Source organism: Microcebus murinus, chromosome 1, assembly GCF_040939455.1.
Source record: "Microcebus murinus isolate Inina chromosome 1, M.murinus_Inina_mat1.0, whole genome shotgun sequence".
In the NCBI taxonomy this organism is placed as follows: Eukaryota; Metazoa; Chordata; class Mammalia; order Primates; family Cheirogaleidae; genus Microcebus; species Microcebus murinus.
The window spans coordinates 114,900,725-114,924,499 of NC_134104.1; the positions used below are offsets into that span (position 1 = coordinate 114,900,725).

Consider the following 23,775-nt stretch of genomic DNA (forward strand, 5'->3'; position numbering starts at 1 on the left):
CCGCGGCTGCCCAGAGAGACAATACAGCCACCAGCCAGAGGCACCTCCAGGGAACGGGACCTTCCCTCTTGGGACCCTACAGCGGACTCAGGGGAACTCAGACTGTGAGCTCCCTACCCGCCCGCCCTCCCAGGTGCTGCTGGCACCGTGTTCCCAGGAGAACGGTGCCGACTCAGAGGCTGAGAGACACAGACATAACTTGGGCTCCCTGTGAGTGAATTGGGACCTGAACGCCTCTCCCTGGTGGGGATACAGTTTGAACTCTGGGACCCAGAGGTCGGACCTGCAGACCAGATCCCATGCACCGAGGCCTAGCATTGCCCGGGGCACAGAAGGGATATATGTGAACAGCCTACTGAGGTGTGTGTGCCTTCAGGGGCAGATCAGCCTCCTAGAGGGCAACCCTCCTCCCAAAAGGAGGCCATACGCCCAGCCCAGGTGGCGTTCCTGCCCAAGGAACCTCCCCGCCGGCATCACAGTGCGGGGAGGCCTGATGGCTTGTGCTCTGGCCTGCTGGCAGAGGCCCAGGAGTAACTGCAGAGTTGGGGAGGGTGGAAAGAAGTGAGGCCCGCTCCAGACTGCGGGTCTCAGACAGCCCCACCCCCACATTCAGACTTTCTGGCTGAGTGGGACCATTCCAGCCCCACCCTGACAGCATTTCCTGGAAGCAGAGAACAGAACTTTGACCCCTGCTAACGACATTGGTGGTGCCTGAGGTCAGGCTTACCCAACCCAGCTCCGCCCAGAACAAGAGCTGATAATAGGACACAAAATCAACAGCATAGCCTGTTCCTCCAAGCAAGCGCCACCTACTGACAGGGACGGCATCCTGCACAGCCTTTTCACGGCACCCACTGACTCATTATACAGGGAGTGGTCGAATCTCACCCACAGACATCACCTAACGGCTCAGAAACTAAACAAGGTGTGTGAATACCCAAACAAAAACCTAAAGGAAAGAAACAACAACTGATCGACATGGGAAGAAATCAACGAAGGAACTCAGGAAATATGAAGAACCAAACGGAAAACACACCCCCAAAGAGGAGCACCAGCCCCCTAGAAACGAACACCAACCCAAATCAGGCAACCAAAATGACAGAAGAGGAATTTCGTATATGGATCATAAGAACACTCACCAAGCTGTAACAACAACTCAATAACCAACACAAAGAAACCACAAAAAGCCTCCAGGACCTAGAAGAAAAGTTCACTAAAGAAATAGACACAATGAAGAATAGATTAACCAAACTCCTGGAAATGAAGAATCAATTCAGGGAACTACAAAATGTGGCAGAAAGCCTCAAGAGCAGGGTAGATCAAACAGAAGAAAGAATCTTAGAGATTGAAGATAACATCCTCCAACTAAATAAAACCATCACAGAGATAGAGCAGAGAAACAAGAGAAAAGAGCAAAGCCTACAAGAGATGTGGGATTATGTGAAGAAACCTAATGTGAGGGTCATAGGGTTACCAGAAGGGGAAGAAGACAACACTCAAGGGTTGGACAAGCTATTTGAAGATATAATAGAGGAAAATTTCCCAGGCCTTGCTCAAAATCTCGATATACAAGTTCAAGAAGCTCAGAGGACCCCTGGGAGATTCAATGCAAACAGGAAGACGTCACGACATGCAGTCATCAGACTGACCAAAATATCAACTAAAGAGGCCCTTCTAAGAGCTGTAAGACAAAAGAAGCAAGTGACATACAAGGGAAAGCCAATTTGAATAACACCAGTCTTCTCTAATGAGACTTTACAAGCAAGGAGAGACTGGGGCCCCATTCTCACTCTTCTGAAACAAAACAATGCCCAGCCTAGAATCTTATTCCCTGCAAAACTAAGCTTCATCTATGAAGGAGAAATAAAGACATTCTCAGACAAGCAAAGTCTCAGAGAATTCACCAAGACAAGACCAGCCCTACAAGAACTACTCAAAACAGTATTACGCATGGAACACCATAATAAAAACTCACGAATATAAAAACAACCAAAACCCAAAGATTAAAGGCCAGATAATACAATGGTTCAAGAGAGAAATCAAAGCAACAACATCCAACCCAACAGGATGAACAGTAATCTACCTTACCTATCAGTTCTCTCAATAAATGTGAATGGTTTAAACTCTCCACTCAAGAGACATAGGCTGGCTGAATGGATAAGAAAATACAGGCCAAGTATATGCTGTCTTCAGGAAACACATCTAACCTGCAAGGATGCACATAGACTAAAAGTAAAAGGGTGGATATCAGTATTCCAGGCAAGTGGAAGCCAAAAGAAGGCTGGCGTGGCAGTTCTAATTTCAGATGATTTAGTTTTTAAACCGACAAAAGTAGTGAAAGACAAAGAGGGTCATTATATAATGGTGAAGGGCACACTTCAACAAGAAGAGATAACAATTTTAAATATATATGCACCCAACTTAGGTGCACCCAGTTTCATAAAGCAAACCTTACTGGATCTAAGCAAATGGATTAATAGCAACTCCATAATCACCAGAGATTTCAACACCCCACTGACAGCACAAGACAGATCCTCCAAACAGAAAATTAATAAAGAAATAATGGGCCGGGCATGGTGGCTCATGCCTGTAATCCTAGCACTTTGGGAGGCCGAGGCAGGCGGATTGCTCAAGGTCAGGAGTTTGAAACCAGCCTGAGTGACACCCCGTCTCTACCAAAAATAGAAATAAATTAATTGACCAACTAAAAATATATATACAAAAAATTAGCCGGGCATGGTGGCGTATGCCTGTAGTCCCAGCTACTCGGGAGGCTGAGGCAGTAGGATCGCTGAGCCCCGGAGATTGAGGTTGCTGTGAGCCAGGCTTACGCCACGGCACTCACTCTAGCCTGGGCAACAAAGTGAGACTCTGTCTCAAAAAAAAAAAAAAAGGAAAAGAAAAGAAAAGAAAAGAAATAATGGACTTAAACAAAACCCTGGAACAATTGGGTCTGACTGACATCTACAGGACATTCTACCCAAAATCCACTGAATATACGTTCTTCTCATCAGCTCACGGGACATTCTCTAAGATTGACCATATCCTAGGACACAAAGTAAATCTCAAGAAATTTAAAAAAATAGAAATCATACCATGTACCTTCTCAGATCACAGTGGAATAAAACTAGAAATCAACCCTAACAGAAACTCACATTTCTATACAAAAACGTGGAAATTAAACAACCTCCTACTAAATGATTACTTCATAAATGAAGAAATCAAGATGGAAATAAAAAAATTCTATGAAGAAAATGACAATGGAGAAACAAGTTATCAACTCCTCTGGGACACAGCTAAAGCAGTTCTGAGAGGAAAGTTTATCTCCATTAATGCCTATAACCAAAAGACAAAAAGATCACAAATAGACAATCTAATGAAACGACTCAAAGAGCTGGAAAAAGAAGAACAGACCAACCCCAAACCCAGCAGAAGAAGTGAAATCAACAAGATCAAATCAGAACTAAACGAAATTGAAAACAGGGAAGCTATTCAGGAGATTAATAAAACAAAATGTTGGTTCTTTGAAAAAATAAACAAAATTGACACACCATTGGCTAAACTAACAAAAAGCAGAAAAGAGAAATCTCTAATAAGCTCCATCAGGAATAAAAAAGGAGATATCACAACTGATCCCAAAGAGATACAAGATATAATTTATGAATACTACAAAAATCATTATGCACACAAACTGGAAAATGTGGAGGAAATGGACAAATTTCTAGAAACACACAGCCTCCCTAGGCTCAATCAGGAAGAAATAGATTCCCTGAACAGACCAATCTCAACAGCTGAAATAGAAACAGCAATTAAAAATCTCCCTAAAAAGAAAAGTCCCGGTCCAGATGGCTTCATACCCGAATTTTACCACACTTACAAAGAAGAACTAGTACCTATCTTGCAGAAACTATTCCACAACATTGAGAAGAACGGAAACCTCCCGGACACCTTTTATGAAGCGAATATTACTCTGATACCAAAACCAGAAAAGGATGCAACAAAAAAAGAAAACTACAGACCAATATCACTAATGAATATAGATGCAAAATTTTTCAACAAAATCTTAGCTAACCGAATCCAGACGCTTATCAAAAAAATAATCCATCACAACCAAGTGGGCTTCATCCCAGGGATGCAGGGATGGTTCAACATACGTAAATCTATAAATGCAATTCACCACATAAACAGAAGCAAAAACAAAGACCACATGATTCTTTCAATAGATGCAGAAAAAGCTTTTGACAAAATTCAACACCCTTTCATGATACAAACACTTAAGAAAATAGGCATAGAAGGGACATACCTAAAAATGATACAAGCCATATATGACAGACCCATAGCCAACATCATACTGAATGGGGAAAAATTGAAATCATTCCCACTTAGAACTGGAACCAGACAAGGCTACCCACTATCTCCACTTCTGTTCAACATAGTGCTGGAAGTCTTGGCTACAGCAATCAGACAGGAAAATGGAATTAAAGGTGTCCAAATAGGGGCAGAAGAGATCAAACTTTCACTGTTAGCTGATGATATGATATTATATCTAGAAAACCCCAAAGATTCAACCAAGAAACTCCTGTAACTGATAAATGAATTTAGTAAAGTCTCAGGATACAAAATCAATACACAGAAATCAGAGGCAGTAACTTTCCACCTCCAGAAACAAGCATTGTTCTGAAATTTTTCAACCATGGATTAGTTTTCCCAGTTCTAGAACTTTATACCAATGGAATAATACAGTATGTATTTTTTATGTAAGGTTTAACTCAGTATAATGTTTTGGGATTCATTTATGTTATTATGTGTATCAGTTGTTTGTCTCTATTTCTGAGTAGTAGTGCATTGTGCATAGAACATAGCTTGTTATTTATTCTTTTATTTGTTTGTTTGTTTATTTGTTTTTTTGAGATAGAGTCCCACTCTATTACCCAGGCTAGAGTGCCGTGGCGTCAGCCTAGCTCACAGCAACCTCCAACTCCTGGGCTCATATGATCCTCCTGCCTCAGCCTCCCAAGTACTGGTAGCTGGGACTACAGGCATGCGCCACCACACCTGGCTAAGTCTTTCTAAATATCTTTAGTTGTCCAGCTAATTTATTTCTATTTTTTAGTAGAGACAGGGTCTTGCTCTTGCTCAGGCTGGTCTTGAACTTCTGAGCTCAAACAATCCGCCCGCCTCGGTCTCCCAGAGTGGTAGGATGACAGGCATGAGCCCCGGCTGCTTGTTACTTATTCTTTAACTGATGGACAGCTGGGTTACTTCCAGTTTGAAGTTCTTAGGAATAAATATACTATGAACACCCTTTTACTAGTCTTTTTGTGTACATTTGTTTTCCTTTATCCTTGGTAAATACCTAGGAATTGCATTTGTGGGTCATAGGATACACATATGTTTATATTCATAAGAAACTGTCAGACTTTTTCCATTTTACACCCCTACCAATAACATATGAGAATCAAGGTCACTCCCCTTCCCCACCAACATTTGTCTTGTCAGTCTCCAATCTTGGCCGTTCCGTTGGTATATAGGGTATTAATAGTATTTATTTGTTGATAAATACATTAACATAAATCTATTTCATTTTTCCATTTTACACAACAAATTCAGTCTATGTTTAGAAAAAATAGACCATGCACACTTAGAGAAATTGATAAAACTTTGTTTCTTTCTTTCTTTCTTTTTTTTTTTTGAGACAGTCTTGCTCTGTCTCCCCCAGTAGACTGCAGTGGTGTCATCATAGCTCACTGCAACCTCAAACTCCTGGACTCAAGTGATCCTCCTGTCTCAGCCTCCAGAGTAGCTGGGACTACCAGGGTGCACCACCATGCCTGACCAATTTTTCCTATTTTTAGTAGAGGCTGGGTCTCACTTTTGCTCAAGCTGGTCTCCAATTCCTGAGCTCAAGTGATCCTCCCACCTCAGCCTCCCAGAGTGCTAGGATTATAGGCATGAGCCACCGCAGCTGGCAAAACTGTTTTTGTGTACTCAGGAAATTAGGATATTTTAAAACATGTACTTGCATTCTCTCTATCTCTTTTTTTTTTTTTTTTTTTTTTTTTTTTTTTTAGGCTCTGTCTTATTTTTTGCCTTCTAGTTCTTTTTACTGTGGTAAAATATACATAATGAAATGTACCACTTTAACAGTTTTAAAGGGTACAATCTGCAGTATTAAGTATGTTTAGGATGTGTAGCCATCACTACTATCTAATTCCAGGACATTGTTATGCCCCCAGGTGGAAGCTCTGTACCCATTAAGCAGTCGTTCCCTAGTCTCCTTCCTCACAGCTCCGGCAACCACAAACCTGCTCCCTTTCTGTATGGATTTGCCTATTCTATCCATTTCATATAAATGGAATTATGTAATATGTGGCTGTTTTAGGATTATATGATTTTAGGTATGATTATAGTTTCTTCGTATGGCAGGAAACAACACAAAGACACTCAGATGAAAGGCAGAACTTTATTTTTTTAGTGCTTTAAACAAAAGAAGGCTGCCACACAGGCCACACTTTGGGTTGCATTTGGGGACAGAATAATAGCAAACTGGAACTGGAGGAGGCAGCTTTTGTGTGACAAACAGGATGGGGTCAGCTAGCTTCTGTGGGCTTCCTGTGGATGGGGTGTTTTGAATAATTCCGTGGGCTCCAGGAGGAAGAGCCCATCCCTGGGCACTGGGTATCTGGGGCCTTCTGGCAGCGGGGTTTGTAGGTACTGTGACCCGGAAGTGCTACAGCCGGACAGATTGGGGGGTGCAGGGGAGCCTTAGCAACCGTCCATAAAGCGGAATGGAGACTTTCAGTCACGACCTCAAAACTGGGTCAAGACGGCACATGTGAAATATTATGTTAAGTGGCCTTTTGTGCCAGGCTTCCTTCACTTTACATAGTGTATTCGAGGGTCACCCACATTATAGCTTGTATCAGTCCTTCATTGCTTCTGTGGCTGAATAATATTCCATTGTGTGTGTATGCCACACTTTGTGTACTCACTCACTCATCTGATTAATGGACATTTGGGTTGTTTCCACCTTTTGACTATTATGACTGGTGCTCCTATAAACATTCACATACACGTTTTTATTTGAGCATCTGCATTCAATTGTTTAGGGTATACACCTAGGAGTGGGCTTGCTGGGTGACATGATTGAGCTTATTGAGCTGCCACAAAAGATTTTTCCACGGTGGCTGCACTATTTTTCTTTCCCACCAGCAATGTACTGTAGGAAGGTTCAGATTTCTCTATGTCATCACCAACACTCGTTATTTTCTATTTTTTTTATTGTGACCATCCTAGTGGGTGTGAAACGGCATGTCATCGTAGTTTTGAGTTGCATTTTCCTAATGACTAGTGTACTTGTTGGCCCTTTGTATATCTTCTTTTGAGAAATACCTATTCAAGTCTTTTGTCCATTTTCAAACTGAGCTGTTTATCTTTTTGCATGAACTCTCTTTTGTCTCCATAAAGCAATCTTCTTTCTCCAAATAAGTTCCTTTTACTTCCCATATTTGTAATGTTAATAGGAGATTAAGATTTGCTTGTTCCAACATGTGATATCTTAAAAACATGTTTAAACAAAGGGAATGCATTGTTTACATAAAAGGACCAATTCTTCAGATGACACCCTTCTGGTTTTCAGAAAATAACTGAATATCCCGATTAGAAGGTATTAAATTAAACTGAAATTCAAATCTTAAAATCCTATTGTCAGAGCTGGTGGCAAAAACACTGTTCTTGCAATTGGAGATATCAAATATGGTAGAGAAATGGTGAGTCTATCCAATTAAATCTCAATCTTCCAAAATAATTTTTTAAATGTGGGCAAAAGTTCATAAAACTATAGTAAAAAAAAGTAGATTTTAATATGATTGAAAAATTGTTTGGGTGCAGTGGCTCACACCTGTAATCCTAGCACTCTGGGAGGCAGAGGCAAGTAGATAGCTTGAGCTCAGGAATTTGAGACCAGCCTGAGCAAGAGCAAGACCTCATCTCTACTAAAAAATAAAAAAAATATATATATATATATATATATATATAATAAAATACTATTGAAAAATTAAAAAGGAAGCCTTAACCATTATAATTCTAGGCAGCTTTTATACCTATACCAAGCAAATGATATCAACCAGGAAAAATTGTAGCTAACATAACCAAATTGAGGGATTTAACTATTCATATATACCAAATTTTTTATTTATTTTTTTATTTTTTTTATTTTTTTTTATTTTTTTTTTTTTAGCCCCAACTTAAGCATTATACATATATACCAAATTATAAACTCCCAAGGGTTAGGGAACCTAAAAAATCTAACACTTAGTGAAAACTAATTGAATTCAACCTGGTTAGGAAACACAGTTTCTCTAAGGAGAAAATCAGGCCAAAGTATTGAAAAAACTCTTCAAAGTACTAAATAAGTGTACAGAAAACATATAAACAGTGATAAAATCTAGTTAGTCTATAAAAATTAGTCTGACAAAGCTTTATACAAAAAAAATGTTTTTGTTTGAGACAGAGTCTCGCTTTGTTGCCCAGGCTAGAGTGAGTGCCGTGGTGTCAAGCCTAGCTCACAGCAACCTCAAACTCCTGGGCTCAAGCAATCCTGCTGCCTCAGCCCCCTGAGTAGCTGGGACTACAGGCATGTCCACCATGCCCGGCTAATTTTTTCTATATATATTAGTTGGCCAATTAATTTCTATTTATAGTAGAGAAGGGGTCTCACTCTTGCTCAGGCTGGTTTTGAACTCCTGACCTTGAGCAATCCGCCCGCCTCGGCCTCCTAGAGTGCTAGGATTACAGGTGTGAGCCACTGCGCCTGGCCAAAAAGAAACCAATCTTTTAAGGAGATTCTTTGGTCTTAAGGAAAATCTGTCCGAAAAGCTGCCTTACAGATGAGAAACAGGGCAAGCACACATGGACTCCTCTCCTACTGCAGGAGTTGATCTCAGGAATGCACAATTCCTTCATTTAACATTTGGATTCTCATTCTGGGAGAGGAAGTTCACAGTGACATATTTAGATTGTCTGATGAACTCAAATTGTTGAGTTATAAAAGTGTCAATCCCAGCAGCAGCTTGTGGTTGGAGGTCAACTCTGAAAGCTTGCCGTTTAGGTCTGAAAATGGAAATGACTTCCAAAAGTGTTTAGCTTATTTCAGACATCTGTTGCTTCATTCCTCAGTCTATTCAATAAACATTTATTTCAGTCCTGTTGTGTGGTTGGTAGAGATAATACAAAGATAAAATAGATTGAGTCCCTACTCTCAAGAGGGTCTCTATCCCAGGAAAGGAATGGGTGCAAAGATTCATCAGATATATGCCAATATATAGAAGTGTCTACAGAGCCTTGTGGAGCACAGCAAAAAGAGTGCTCAAATCTATCAAGAAAGGCTTTATAAAGAGGGTGCAAATGTGTTGAGCCTTTCCCCTCCTAACTTCTAATTTTAAAAAATTTCCAACCTACAGAAAAGTTGCAAGGATAGTATGATAAACATACTTATACCCATCATCCAGGTTCATCAATTGTTGACAAAGTTATTGCAGATCAAAAAAAGACTTAAGTCAGAATTTAAATTTTTGTTTGTCAAAAATGTCAAACAATTTAACACTTTTAATTAAATGTGATCTCGGTCATCTATTCAAGTGACAATGAAACAATTTAAAGACAAATACAGGGTTTTTTCATTTTAATTTTTAAATTGATACATTGTAATTATATATATTTATGGGATACAATTTGACATTTTGATACATACATATGCTACATTATGAGCAAAGTTACATAGTTATGACCAAACAAAATAAATCTTAGGTTTTTGATACTGAGAAGACTCAGGTTCTTAAAAGTAATCAAAGACCTATTAAAGAAAACATAAAGCACAAGAAATTATTTTGATAATACACAAAATCTTTGTTTCTTATTGGTTGTCAGGCGGTTTGGAGGGGAAGGAGGGGATGGGTATATACATACACAGTGAGTGCGATGCGCACGACTGGGGGATGGACACGCTTGAAGCTCTGACTTGAGGGGGGAGGGGAGGCAAGGGCAATGTATGCAACCTTAATGTTTGTACCCCCATAATATGCTGAAATAAAAAAAAAATCTTTGTTTCTTAGGCCAGTTACCTAAAAGGTAAAGAAATTTTTTTCATTATTTTCTATTATGAGCAGATCAATACTCCAAGAACACCCTGTAGTTTTAACATAGGAGACCAAATTCTAGTTTTATGTAAGTGCACCTTTGATATGAATGATCAATTTTTAGAAAAATTTATATATATTTTTTGAGACAGTCTCACTCTGTTGCCCAGGCTAGAGTGCTGTGGCTTCAGCCTAGCTCACAGCAACCTCAATCTCCTGGGCTCAAGCAATCCTGCTGCCTCAGCCTCCCGAGTAGCTGGGACTACAGGCATGCACCACCGTGCCCGGCTTATTTTATATATATATATATTTTTAGTTGTCCAGCTAATTTCTTTCTATTTTTTTAGTAGAGATGGGGACTCGCTCTTGCTCAGGCTGGTCTCAAATTCCTTTTCAAAGGATCTGCCCACCTCAGCCTCCCAACGTGCTAGAGTTACAGGCGTGAGCCACTGTGCCCGGCCTCTTTTTAATCTTAGCTTGATCACACAATTCCTTTGATAGGATTTATCATTCATAAAATTTTCACAACTTTTTAAATCTTTTACAACATTTTATCCCAATTAGTTTTTGCCCTGTATTTTTCTTTTTTCCACTTTGGAAAAATAATAATCCAGTCATTTTACTTTAGGACAAAAACAACTTTCTTTTTTTTTTTTTTTTTTTTTTTTAATTAATCTGATCACACAAAATTCTAATTTACTTCCCCAATTTATTATATTCATTAAGTTTTATCTATATCACTCCTTTCTTTATTCATTTATTTTGAAATAACCTCCAAGCCAAACAAATTACTCTTTTTTTAAACAAAAAAGACATCCTCATATCTCTCTTATAACTTTTCTTACCAAAAATACATATTAATTTTTTGTACCTTTGTATGTAGAAATACATATATTAATTATAGTTTTTAACTTTTAGTAACCTTAATTTGAGTAAAAACCCAGGAAATAAGCGATTTTGAACTATTTTATATGAGTATTTTGTACATTAACATCATTTGAAAATATTTTTTAAAAATATCATTGTGGGTTTTTTAATTTTTATTTTTTAATGGACACATTGTTATTGTACATATTTATGGGGTACCATATGACATTTTGATCCATATATGTTTTATAAGGATCAAATCAGGGTAATTAGCGAATCCATCACCTCACACATGTATCATTTCTTTGTGGTGAGAACATTCAAAAGCCTCTCTTACAGCTATTTTATAACATACAATACCTTACTGTTAACCATGCTCACCTAGTAGAACCCCACAATCTTATTCCTCCTAATTATAACTTTGTACTCATTGATCAACATCTTTTCAGCCTCTCCTCCCCTTCAACTTCCCCAGTTTCTGGTAACCACTATTCTATTCTCTGCTTCTATGATATTAACTTTTTTTTTTTAGATTTCATATATGAGTGAGATCATGTAGTATTTGTCTGGGTTATTTCATTTAACTTGATATCCTCCAGTTTCAATTGTGTTGTCTCAAATGACAGCATTTCATTCTTTTTTAGGGCTGAATAGTATTTCGTTGTGTGTACATACCACGTTTTCTTTATGCATTAATCAGTTGTTAGACACAGGTTGATTCCATATCTTGGCTATTGTAAAATGTGCTGCAATAAACATGGGAATGCAGATATTTCTTGAACATACTGATTTTATTTCCTTTGGATATATAACCAATAGTGGGATTGCTGGATCATATGATAGTTCTATTTTTAATTTTTTGAGGAATCTCCAAACTGGGTTCAATAATGGATATACTTATTTAAAATCCTACCAACAGGCCGGGCACGGTGGCTCACGCCTGTAATCCTAGCACTCTGGGAGGCTGAGTCAGGCGGATTGCTCGAGGTCAGGAGTTCGAAACCAGCCTAAGCAAGAACGAGACCCCGTCTCTACCATAAATAGAAAGAAATTAATTGGCCAACTTATATATATAGAAAAAATTAGCTGGGCATGGTGGCTCATGCCTGTAGTCCAAGCTACTTGAGAGGCTGAGGCAGAAGGATTGCTTGAGCCCAGGAGTTTGAGGTTGCTGTGAGCTAGGCTGACGCCACAGCACTCACTCTAGCCTCGGCAACAAAGTAGACTCTGTTTCAAAATAAATAAATAAATAAAATCCTACCAACAATATTTAAGTGTTCCGTTTTCTCTACATCTTCACCAACACTTGTTTTGTGGGGTGTTTTTTTTTCTCTCTCTCTTTTCTTTTTTTTCTCAAGTTAAATATCTTCCCATCCAGATCTCCTGGTGGTTTTAATTTGCATTTCCCTGATGATTGGTGATGTTGAGCATTTTTTCATATACCTTTGGCCATTTATATGTTTTCTTTTGGGAAATGCCTATTAAATTTTAAGAACTTTTAAATATTTTAAAATCAGGGTTTCTTAATTTTTTATTATTTTGCTGTTGAGTTGTTTAGGTTCCTTATACATTGTGAATATTAACCCTTCTCAGATGTATAGTTTGCAAATATTTTCTCCCATTCTGTAGGTTGTCTCTTAACTCTGTTAATTGTTTACTTTCCTATGCAAAAGCTTTTTAGTTTGATGTGATCTCATTTGTTTATTTTTGCTTATGTTGACTATGCTTTTGAGGTCTTATTTTAAAAATCCTTGCCCAGCCCAATAACATGAAGTGTTTCTCCTATGTTTTCTTCTAGTACTTTCATAGTTTAGGGTTTTATATTTAAGCCTTTACCCCATCTTCAGTTAATTTTTTTGTACATAGTGAGAGGTAGGGATCTAGTCTTATTCTTCTGCATGTGGATATCCAATTTTCTCTGCACCGTTCATTGAACAGACTGTCTTTTCCCCAATGTGTGTTGTTGGCATCTTTGTCAAAAATCAGTTGGCTGTACGCGTATGTATTTATTTCTGGGCTCTCCAGTCTGCTCAGTTGGCCCGTCTGTCTGTTTTTATGCCAATATCGTTCTGTTTTAGTTACTATAGCTTTGAAGTTTATTTGACATCAGGCAGTGTGATGCTTCCAGCTTTGTTCTTTTTGCTCAGGATTGCTTTTGGCTAGTTGGTGTCTTTAGTAAACCCATATGAATTTTAACATTGATTTTTCTTTTTCTCTTTTCCTTCTTTCCTTCCTTCCTTCCTTTTTCTTTTTTTTCACTTTTCTTTTTAAAAAAGAAGTTCTCTCTGTGTTGCATAGGCAGGAGTGCTATGTCTATTCATAGGCATGATCATGGCTTACTACGCCTCAAATTCTTGGGCCTAAGTGATTCTTCTGCTTTGGCCTCTTACATAGCTGAGACCATAAGCATGGGCTACTATGCCTCGATGTTTTTCTAATTTCTGTGAAGAATGATGTTGGTATTTTGATAAGAATTGCATTAAATCTATAGATTGCCTTGAGTAGTATGTCCAATTTAATAATAGTAATTCTTCCAATACATGAACACAGGCTATCTCTCCACTATTTGTGTCCTCTTCAATTTCTATCATCAGTGTTTTCAATGTAGAGTTCTTTTACCTCCTTTGTTAAAATTATTCCTATATAGCTGTATTAATATATAGCTATTAGAAATAGGATTGTTGTCTTTATCTCTTTTTTTTTTCTTTTGAGACAGAGTCTTGCTCTATCGTTCAGGCTAGAGTGCAGTGGCATCATTATAGCTCACAGCAACCTTAAACTCCTAGGCTCAAGCAATTCTCCTGCCTCAACCTCCCCAGTGGCTGGGACTACAGGCTTTTGCCACAACCCCTGGCTAATTTTTTTTTCACTATTTTTTGTAGAGATGGGGTCTCACTCTTGCTCAGGCTGGTCTCCAACTCCTAAGCTCAAGCAATCCTCCTGCCTCAGCCTCCCAGAGGTCTAGGATTACCTAGACCTGTGTGGATTACCTGACTAGGATTACCTGACTCAGTGTGAGCCACTGAGTCAGGCCTGGGATTGTTGTCTTGATTTCTGTTTCAAATACTTCACTATTAGCATATAGAAATGCTACTGATTGTTGCATATTGATTTTGTATCCTGCCACCTTACTGAATTTGCTCATTAGTTCTAACAGGTTTGTTTTTTTTTTTGGTGGCATCTTTAGGGTTTTCTTTATGTAAGACCATGCTGTCTGGAAAGAGGGATAATTTGACTCCTCCTTTCCAATTTGGATGACTTTTATCTCTCTCTTGTCCCATTGCTTTGGCTAGGCTACATTCCCAGTACTATATTAAACTAAGCGCTGAAAGTGGGCATCCTGGTCTTGTTCCTGATCTTAGAGGAAAGCTTTTAGCTTTTCTCTTCAGCATGATGTTAGCTGTGGGTTTGTCATATATGGCCTTCATTGTATTAAGGTGTATACTTTTTATATCTAATTTGTTGAGAGTTTTTTGTTTGTTTGTTTGTTTGTTTTGGAGACAGAGTTTGCTTCTGTCTCTCAGGTTGGAGTGCTGTGGCCTAATCATAGCCCATCACAGCCTCGAACCCCTAGGCTCAAGCAATCCTCCTACCTCAGCCTCCCAATGTGCTGGGATTATAGGCATAAGCCATCATGCCTGGCCCCATAGTACATAAGCTTTTTAATTAGTAAATCTAGGTAGAAGAAGTTTTGTGCTTGCATTAAATTTAATGTTGACAACTGTGAACACATTACTGTTTTAAATAAACCAACAAACTTAAACTAGCTTTTTATTTCCTAAAGGTTATCCCAGATCATATGAACTTAAAAATATTGGGGCTATTTCCTAGTTTTCTGAGAGAATGCTTAATTTTCAAAAACATTTTATTTTCTTCTCTTAAGTCAAATCTTCCTGTAGGTACCAACAGAACAGTTGTTTAGGAAGAGAGCTCTCTAAAAAAAATACTTTTAGTGTAAATTTCCAAAGATATACCTATTTCAATTGTCACTTAAAACCAATAAGCTTTTTATAGCTTAACCATGGATGCAAGAGGTATCCCCAAAGATGGTGCAAAAAAATGCAATGCCTCACAAGGTCCAAGGTTTCTCCCAAAGATAGCCTAAGAAAGCAAAGACTCTCATTGTTAACAAGGAAATGAAACTTGAAACAATTAAGACAAATTCCCTTGTGAACTGACTCATTCAGACAGACACTTTGTGTTTTAGGCTTTTATCCAGCTAGCTCGCAACCTGACCCAATCCCAACAACTTGACCTTGGCTGGTGGAGACCAGCGAGAATATCCTCACTGGTCACAAAGCCAAATTCTTAAGGCATAAAATAAGGTGAAAGGAGAATGTTATTATGATTTTTTTTCCCCCTTATGACCAATCACACACAAGACAGAGATGGAGAAAACAAGGACTATTTTGGGGAGTCTTTGGATCAATAACTAATGGGCACCTAGAACCAAATTCACAAAAGTCATAATTCAAAGCATCATTTCTTGCAGATGTTTTTATCCTGCCAATACAAATTTAGAAAAGAAGGGACAAGGAGAAATCTTTACCTTCCTCTATCAAACAAGCACTACAGATAAAAATCTAGAATAGAGCTGACTTTGGTGAGAATTCCTACTTTCTGCCACCTTTTGTCAAGTCTCTTAGAATCCTATCTGTAGGCTCTAGAACATGTGAAATGGCCCAGCCTTTAGCTTCCCAAACTCATCACCAGAAACCAGATGGGGGAAAATCCATTTTCATCCTCTTAGGGTCTGGGATGGTTCCAAAAATTAAATAAACATAAGATAGATTAAAAGGAGAAAAGCATAATATATATTTTATGTAGCACAGGAACCCTTATAAGGAAATGAAGATCCCAGAGAAACATTTAGAGTCACTTACCAATATATCGCATTGGACAACAAATAGCAAACTGTAAAAATATGACTAAATTATGTGAGGAGGAGTAAAAGATAAGTTATTCTAACAAGCTCTGTATAGTATTCTTTCAGTCTCAACTTCTTGTCCTTGAAGATAAGGATGTCGACTTTCTCTCTAGCATAGGGACAGTGTCCTTTACATGGGAATTTCATCTCATATTTTTTTTTTTTTTTTTTGAGACAGAGTCTCACTTTGTTGCTCAGGCTAGAGTGCATGCCATGGCGTCAGCCTAGCTCACAGCAACCTCAAACTCCTGGCTCAAGCAATCCTTCTGCCTCAGCCTCCCAAGTAGCTGGGACTACAGGCATGCGCCACCATGCCCAGCTAATTTTTTCTATATATATTTGTTGGCCAATTAATTTCTTTCTATTTATAGTAGAGACGGGGTCTCGCTCTTGCTCAGGCTGGTTTCGAACTCCTGAGTTCGAGCAATCCTCCCGCCTCAGCCTCCCAGAGGGCTAGGATTACAGGCGTGAGCCACCGCGCCGGGCCTCACCTCCTATTTCTAAAAAATAGCACGAAGGTCAGATTGATCCTTTTAGCACTTGCTCTTTTCTAAATGTCTTTAACTTAAAAAATCAGCATGCCAGTGTAGTATATTTTAACCACTTCATTTCCCTGTCTGGAACTTCCCTGGAAGTTTCGTATATAAAAAGCCAAGTTGGGGCCGGTCACGGTGGCTCACGCCTGTAATCCTAGCACTCTGGGAGGCCGAGGCAGGCGGCTTGCTCAAGGTCAGAAGTTCAAAACCAGCCTGAGCAAAAGCAAGACCCTGTCTCTACTAAAAATAGAAAGAAATTAATTGGCCAACTAATATATATAGAAAAAATAAGCCGGGCATGGTGGCACATGCCTGTAGTCCCAGCTACTTGGGAGGCTGAGACAGCAGGATTGCTTGAGCCCAGGAATTTGAGGTTGCTGTGAGCTAGAATGACGCCACGGCACTCATTCTAGGGGAGGGAAAGCTCCAGACAGGAAAGAGTCTCGACTAACTTTGTGACAGTATTTTACAGCATGGCAATTTTTGAGTTCTGAATGTGTTTTGAAGCCATGAGATGCCCATTGAAATGTGCATCCTATTTGGACTATTTGACCCTATATCTATGGTCTTCTTTTTTTTTTTTTTTTTTTTTGAGACAGAGTCTCACTTTGTTGCCTAGGCTAGAGTGAGTGCCGTGGCGTCAGCCTAGCTCACAGCAACCTCAGACTCCTGGGCTCAAGCGATCCTTCTGTCTCAGCCTCCCAAGTAGCTGGGACTACAGGCATGCGCCACCATGCCCGGCTAATTTTTTCCATATATATTAGTTGGCCAATTAGTTTCTTTCTATTTATAGTAGAGACGGGGTCTCGCTCTTGCTCAGGCTGGTTTTGAACTCCCGACCTCAAGCAATCCGCCCGCCTCGGCCTCCCAGAGAGCTAGGATTACAGGCGTGAGCCACCGCGCCCGGCCTGGTCTTCTAATTTAGTTCTAAGGAAAACAAGCTTGAGGAGTTTGAAATGATCCTAACAATGGCCTCTGGAGGTCTAAATTATCTTTGGTGTAATTTGCCCATCAGTTTAAAAATGCACTAAGGCAGTGTTACAGTTCTTTTAGAATGTGTCTAGCAGGTTTTCCAGTCCTCACTGGAAGACCCATAACAAATAAATAAAATAAAATATGCACTAGGTGGGTCACAACGTTTGAACGTGCAGCTGGCTGGAGTTCCTGAAGGAAGGTGGTCCTGGCATGTCTTAAAATTGGGGATCCCATCTTGTCATCTTGTTTCTTATCAATCTCAAGAGAGCAAAGAAAAGATTCTGTAAGTAGTGTAAGGAGGTTAGGGTTGGTGGGCAAAGTGTTTTGCTTTTATAAATGTGCCTTGCACAGGATACTTATTTTACTTGGTGGACTGTACTCATTGTTGAACCCATGACCAAGGTTTCCCTGTTGCATGAAAATTTTCTTGAGACTGGCAGATCCCTAGTGGTAACCTTGCCTGTCTGTGACCACTTTATCCCCATATATGAGTCTTGATCTTTGGAGCCCAGAGTCTCTCATAAAATGCTGGTGACCACCCTAGTGGCTAGCTGATCGACTCTAGCCACTAGAGTCGGCTAGCTGTCTACCTTTGGAATATTATTTTGCTCTCAACGGATGTTCAGAAACAGAAAAGTCTATGTAATACCAGTTTAAATTCTGTGCATAAAGGACCAAAGCAAAAGTGAAACCAAAACAATATTTACCAGAAAGGACATGAAGTCTCTTTATAAACCTTATAATCCAAAAGAGTACTCCTCAGCAGGACAATGTCCTTTAGGCCTATGTAAAACCAGATCCCAAGTAAAGTCAGAGCTCAGCCGAAAGGAGGGAGTTCAAGTCCAAGAAACCCAGTGCACAGACAGCTCATGAAAGCAGGAGATACGGCGGGCTCAGGTGGGTCCCACACATGGTTCTAGGGTCACTGATCCAGGAAAAGGCTTGTCCTCTTTGGATCCCACTCCTCTGACATCAGATTATGCCAATTTAATATAACAGAGAGAGACTCTAAAGAAAGAGTTCATTTGGGACTAGCAGGGCATTGCAATCAAGAGTGTGCAAGCTGTTGTGAACCATAGGCACATCCAAAGAGGTTGAAGCTAGGGGAAACTTTTAAAGAGCAAAGAAGGAGAATTCCAGATAAATTGTTTTGAAACAAACACCACTGATTATAGGGGCTTGTTGTAGGAGTTGGTGTTAGCTCGCTGGTGGAGGCAGCCGTTCTCAGGCAAGTGTCCTTGTGCGAGCCGCTTATCTGGAATGCTGCATGTTTGAAGAGTTCCTTGCATAGTTCCTATAGTAGGATGCATGTGGGCATTTCTTGTGGTAAGTCTTGTTACAATCAAGTGTGTGAGGGCTCCTTCTCCATGGCCCCCTGGCTCCATTTTGTTAAGGTTTGATATAAGTAACTCCATTTTGATCCTGACAACTCCCACGATGTCATGCTTTAGGGGCCAAGTGCCGGGGGTGGGAGCAGAAGCCTGAGGTCTTTTCATCTTAACTCTCCCAGTGTGGAACCACCACTTATGGGCCAGGGCAAGGACAATCAGGGCCCCCTTATGCTTGGCAGTATCATGCCTCAGGTAAAGCCTCCAAGAATGGGCCTGAGCAGAAGGGACCCCCCACCTCTGGACTGTGCTGTCTGGGAACTTAGTCTCAGCAACAGGTAACTAGAGACAGTGGAGCTCCTGTCTTACCCAGCCAGGAGGACAGGAAGGAGGAAGCCATCATCAACAGAAAAGAAGCCAAACTCTGTAAAATAATTTAAGGAGGTTTATTCAAATTTGAGGACCATGACCCAGAGCCACATCCAAGAAACCTTGAGCAAGTGGATCCACTGTGGCTGGGTTACAGTTTGGTTTTATACATTTGAGGGAGATAGGGGTTACATGTAAAGTCATAAATCAATACATGGAAGATTTACATTGGTTTGGCTAGAAAAGGTGGGTGGGAGGGTCTTACAGGTTATAGGTGGGTTTAAAGACTCTTTCACTTGTAAAGACATGAAGCTTTGTCTAGAGGCTTGGAATGTTTTAAGATAAGATAAGGAAGTCTGTTAATCAGAGACAAGCCACCTGACATGTATCTGTTGTGTGAATTGAGGACCTGCAAGTTTGTCTTGCATAGCTTAGGCCTGTCAATAAGTTACAATGGGTATCTCCAAGAAGGGTGGGGAGGTGGGCATGTTGAGGCATGTCCCTCCTCATGGCAGGCAATTCAGTTTTAGGATACCCCATTGGCCAGGAGGGGCCCATTCAGTCAGCCTGTGGGCGGAGGCCTTAAGATTTTATTTTAGTTCATACCATCTTGGTTGAAATGTCTCAGATTATCACTTTTCTAAACTAAATTTTAATAGATTCTCTTGAGAGGATGTTTCCTTATTTGCAATTTGCCCTATGACAATTCCCAGACCCTTTAAATTGCTGTTTTTGAGTTTTCGCCAGTTTTGCTGGGGAATGGGTCCAAGGAACTTCTCAAGCCGTCATGCCCACCACGCCAGAAGACAATCTTCTCTGCCAAAGCATTTTCTTTTATTTCATTTGATTTGATTTTACTTATTTTTTTAGAGACAGCATCTTGCTCTGTCACCCATGCTGGAGTGCAGTGGCACAGTCACAGCTAACTGCAACCTTGAACTCCTGGGCTCAAGTGATCCTTCTGCCTCAGCCTTTCAAAGTGCTGGAATTACGGGTATCAGCTACTGTGCTCAGCCTGCCAAAGTCTTTTAGAGTTTGCATTTAGTTTCTTATTGCTGCTTAACACATTACAAACTTTGTGCCTTAAAACGACACAAATTTATCATCTCAGATCTCTGAAGTCCAGAAGTCTGAAAATGGGATTTATGGGGTAAATCAAGGTATTGGCAGGTCTGTTGCTCCTTCTGGAGGCTCTTGGGTAGAATCCATCATGTATTTTTTGCAGCTTTTAGGGACTGCCAGCATGCCTTAGTTCATGGCCCCCTTCCAACAATGCCCTCACTCCAACCTCTGCTTCTGCGGTCACTTCTCCTGCCTGCCTCTTATCCTTATAAGGGCCCTTGCGCCTACCCTGGGCCCATCCATACAGCCTAGGATAATCTCTCATCTCAACATCCTTAACAAAATCCCTTTTGCCAGGTAAGGCAACACATTCACAGGTTTTTATTTTTCCTCCTTCTTCTCCTAACCCTCCCCTTCCCCAGCCTCTGTTAACCAACAATTTAGTCTCTATTTTCACGAGATCCACTTTTTTAGCTCCTGCATATGAATGAGAACATGCAATATTTGTCTTTCTGTGCTTGGCTTATTTCACTTAATATAATGGTCTTCAGTTCCATCCATGTTGCTGCAAATGACAAGATTTCATTCTTTTTTATGGCTAAATAATATATACCAGGAAAGAATCCTGGGCCTAACAGAAAAGTCTGTGCATCCTTCCACAGGGACGGAGTTGGATGATGTTAAGCGTATAAATATATACATAAAACCTGGCTATAATAATCTCTAAGGAGATTATATATACACATATATAATTCTTTTTTTTTTTTTTTGCTATTGAGTTGTTTGAGCTTCTTATATATTCTGGTTATTAATCTCTTGTGAGATGTATAGTTGTATAGTTCACAAATATTTCTCCCATTCTGTGGGTTGTCTATTTGTTGATTGTTTCCTTTGCTGAACAGAAGCTTTTTAGCTTGAGGTGATCCACATTGTCCCCTTTTGGTAGCCTGTGCTTTTGAGGTCTTACACTAGAAATCTTTGCCCAGATGAATGTCTTGGAGTGTTTCTCCAGTGTTTTCTTCTAGTAGTGTCATAGCTTCAGGTCTTAGATTCAAGTCTTTACTCCATTTTGATTTGACTTTGTGTATGGAGAGGAATAGAGGTCTAGTTATCCAGTTTTCCCAGCACCATTTATTGAACAGACTGCCCTTTCATCATTATCAGTTCTTAGTGGCTTTGTCAAAGATGAGTTGGATATAAACGTGTGGATTTACACGTGGGTTCTCTATTCTGTTCCACTGGGCCATGTGTCTGTTTTTATTTCAGGACTATGCTGTTTTGGTTTCTATAGCTTTGTAATGAATTTTGAAGTCAAGTAGGGTGATGCCTCCAGCTTTGTTCTTTTTGCTCAGGATGGCTTTGGCTATTCAGGGTTTTTTATGGTTCCATATAAATTTTGCTTTTTCATATTTCTGTGAAGAATGTCATTGGTATTAATATTTTGATAGGAATTGCATTGGATCTGTAAATTGCTTTGTGTATTATTGCCATTTTAACAATATTGATTCTTCTAATCCATGAGTATAGAATATCTTTCCACTTTTGGTTCCTCTTTTATTTTTTTCCATCATAGTTTTATAGATTTCCTTGTGTAGATCTTTCACTTCTTTAGTTAGATTTCTAGGTATGTTATATTTTTTGTAGCTATTATAAATGGGATTGCTTTCTTAATTTCTTTTCAGATTGTCTGCTATTGGCATATATAAATGCTACTGATTTTTATATGCTGATTTTGTAGTTGTAAGGTTTTTCGGCAGCGGCGAAAAGAAAAGACAGACACAGAGAGAGAAAGAGTGGGGGCCAAACCACGTGGCTTTATTATACACTCGTGGACGAGGTTCTGGGGCCCCAAGAGAGGGGGGCCCCAGAAGTCGCTGCCATTTGAAGGGGCTGAGGCCTCTTATACCCTTTGGGCCTGGCTAGGGACTTTTGGCGGGAAGAGCTGGGGATTTTAGGAGGGGCTGGAGGTATTTGTGGAATCCAAGAGCTGAAACGTTCTTATCCAGGTGGACATCTGCGTGTGGATCCTCTCAGCGGGGCCTGGCAGTTTTGTCCTTGGCGGGTCTGGTCTCATGAGCCTTTTCTTTTTTGATCTAGGGAAGGGAGGGGGCCTGCCACCAGCCTTACATTCCGGCCTTTTGGTTACGATGGGCGCCGCTCTTTCTGACTACTTCCTGCGAGCGTAGTTAGGGGTTATAGGCAGGGTTGGCTGGTGGAGGGGTGATCGGTATGGACAGTACAGATGAAGAAGTAGTTGGTTTACTGCCACTCGTGACAGCTCTCCTAGGCGGCACTGGAGGAATCGGGCTGGTGAGCTTGTCTCTGTTCTGCTCCATAAGGCCCAATTCACCAACATAGCAGCAGCATTCTTTACGAAGGAAAAGGCAGGTTCCTCTTTTTTCGGCCGTCAGCAGATCTAATGCTCTTCGATTTTGGAGAGTGACCTGAGCCAGCGATGTTAGTTGTCTTTGTAGTGAGGCCAGCGAGGAAGAAGTGGTTTCTAGGGCGACTTGTAGGTGATCTGCAAAATCTTAGGCAGAAATGACACTGTGGCCCAGGGCACCTCCCGAGAGCCCTAAGGCTGCAATGGAAGAGGCCAAGCTGAGACCATGACAGGTAGAAAGATGGCTTTTCTCAGCCCGGGGGAGAAGCCACCCAAATTTAGACTCATCGTATAGAGTTAATTGAGGGACCATTTCAGGAGTTTAGGAAGGCTAGGGTATGAAAAGACATGTAGATCCTGTCCTAGGGAAAGCTTTAGTGCTTTTCTGGCGAGAGGCTGCTGCGCCCAGTGCCCTAAGGCAAGGCGGCCAGCCACAGACTGTGGTGTGTAGTTGTTTGGCTAAATAAGCCACTGGAGTACAGGTGGGTGGGCTCCAGGAGCCCAAAGGCTGGGCAAAGATACCATGGGCATGATAAGGAAGGAGTGGGTGATGGGACGGTCGTCTGTCTATAAGACGTGTCAGAGGACCAGTAGTAGGAGGCCATGAAGGACTGCCATCAATACCCATAACCGACACCTGGGAAGGATAAGTAGGGCCTGAAAAAGAAGGCAGGACAGAGTAGGTAGCCCCCGTGTCGACCAGAAAGGACACTGTCTTACCCGCTACCTTGATTGTTACCCTGGGCTCAGCGAGGGTGATCGGGGTGGCGGAGCTGGGGCTTCGTCAGTCTTCTGCAGCCAAGCCCAAAACTGTCAATGGCGGGTCTGGGGGTGGAAGGACTGACCCTCTAGACTTTTGTCCCAAGGGGAAATCACTCTTCCAGTGTCCCTCTTGACCACAGGCCGGACAAGGCTTATTGGGCTGACGTGGCTGCGGGCACCGGTTGGCCCAGTGGCCTTCCTTACCGCACTTAAAGCAGGTGCGCGGCGCAGCGCGGCTGGTGGCTTTAGATGAGGCCGATGGCTTTCCAGGCCCCGCCGGCCGCAGGGCTGCAACCAAGGCTTGGGCTTGCAGGTGTGCCTTTTGGTGGACACGGGCTTTCCTTTGGGCCTCTGCCTGTTTATCTCGGGAATTAAAGATTTTAAATGCCATGTTCACCAGGTCTCGGATGGGGGTCTGAGGGCCTTCTTC

General features: G+C 40.8%; 1 non-coding gene across 1 annotated transcript; it reads left to right on the forward strand.

Annotated features, from left to right (window-relative positions):
• Positions 1 to 17,499: 17,499 nt before the first annotated feature.
• LOC142875373 (U7 small nuclear RNA) lies at positions 17,500 to 17,561 on the forward strand. Its single transcript, XR_012922751.1, has one exon. It is a non-coding gene; the product is annotated as a U7 small nuclear RNA (small nuclear RNA).
• The last annotated feature ends 6,214 nt before the right edge of the window (positions 17,562 to 23,775 follow it).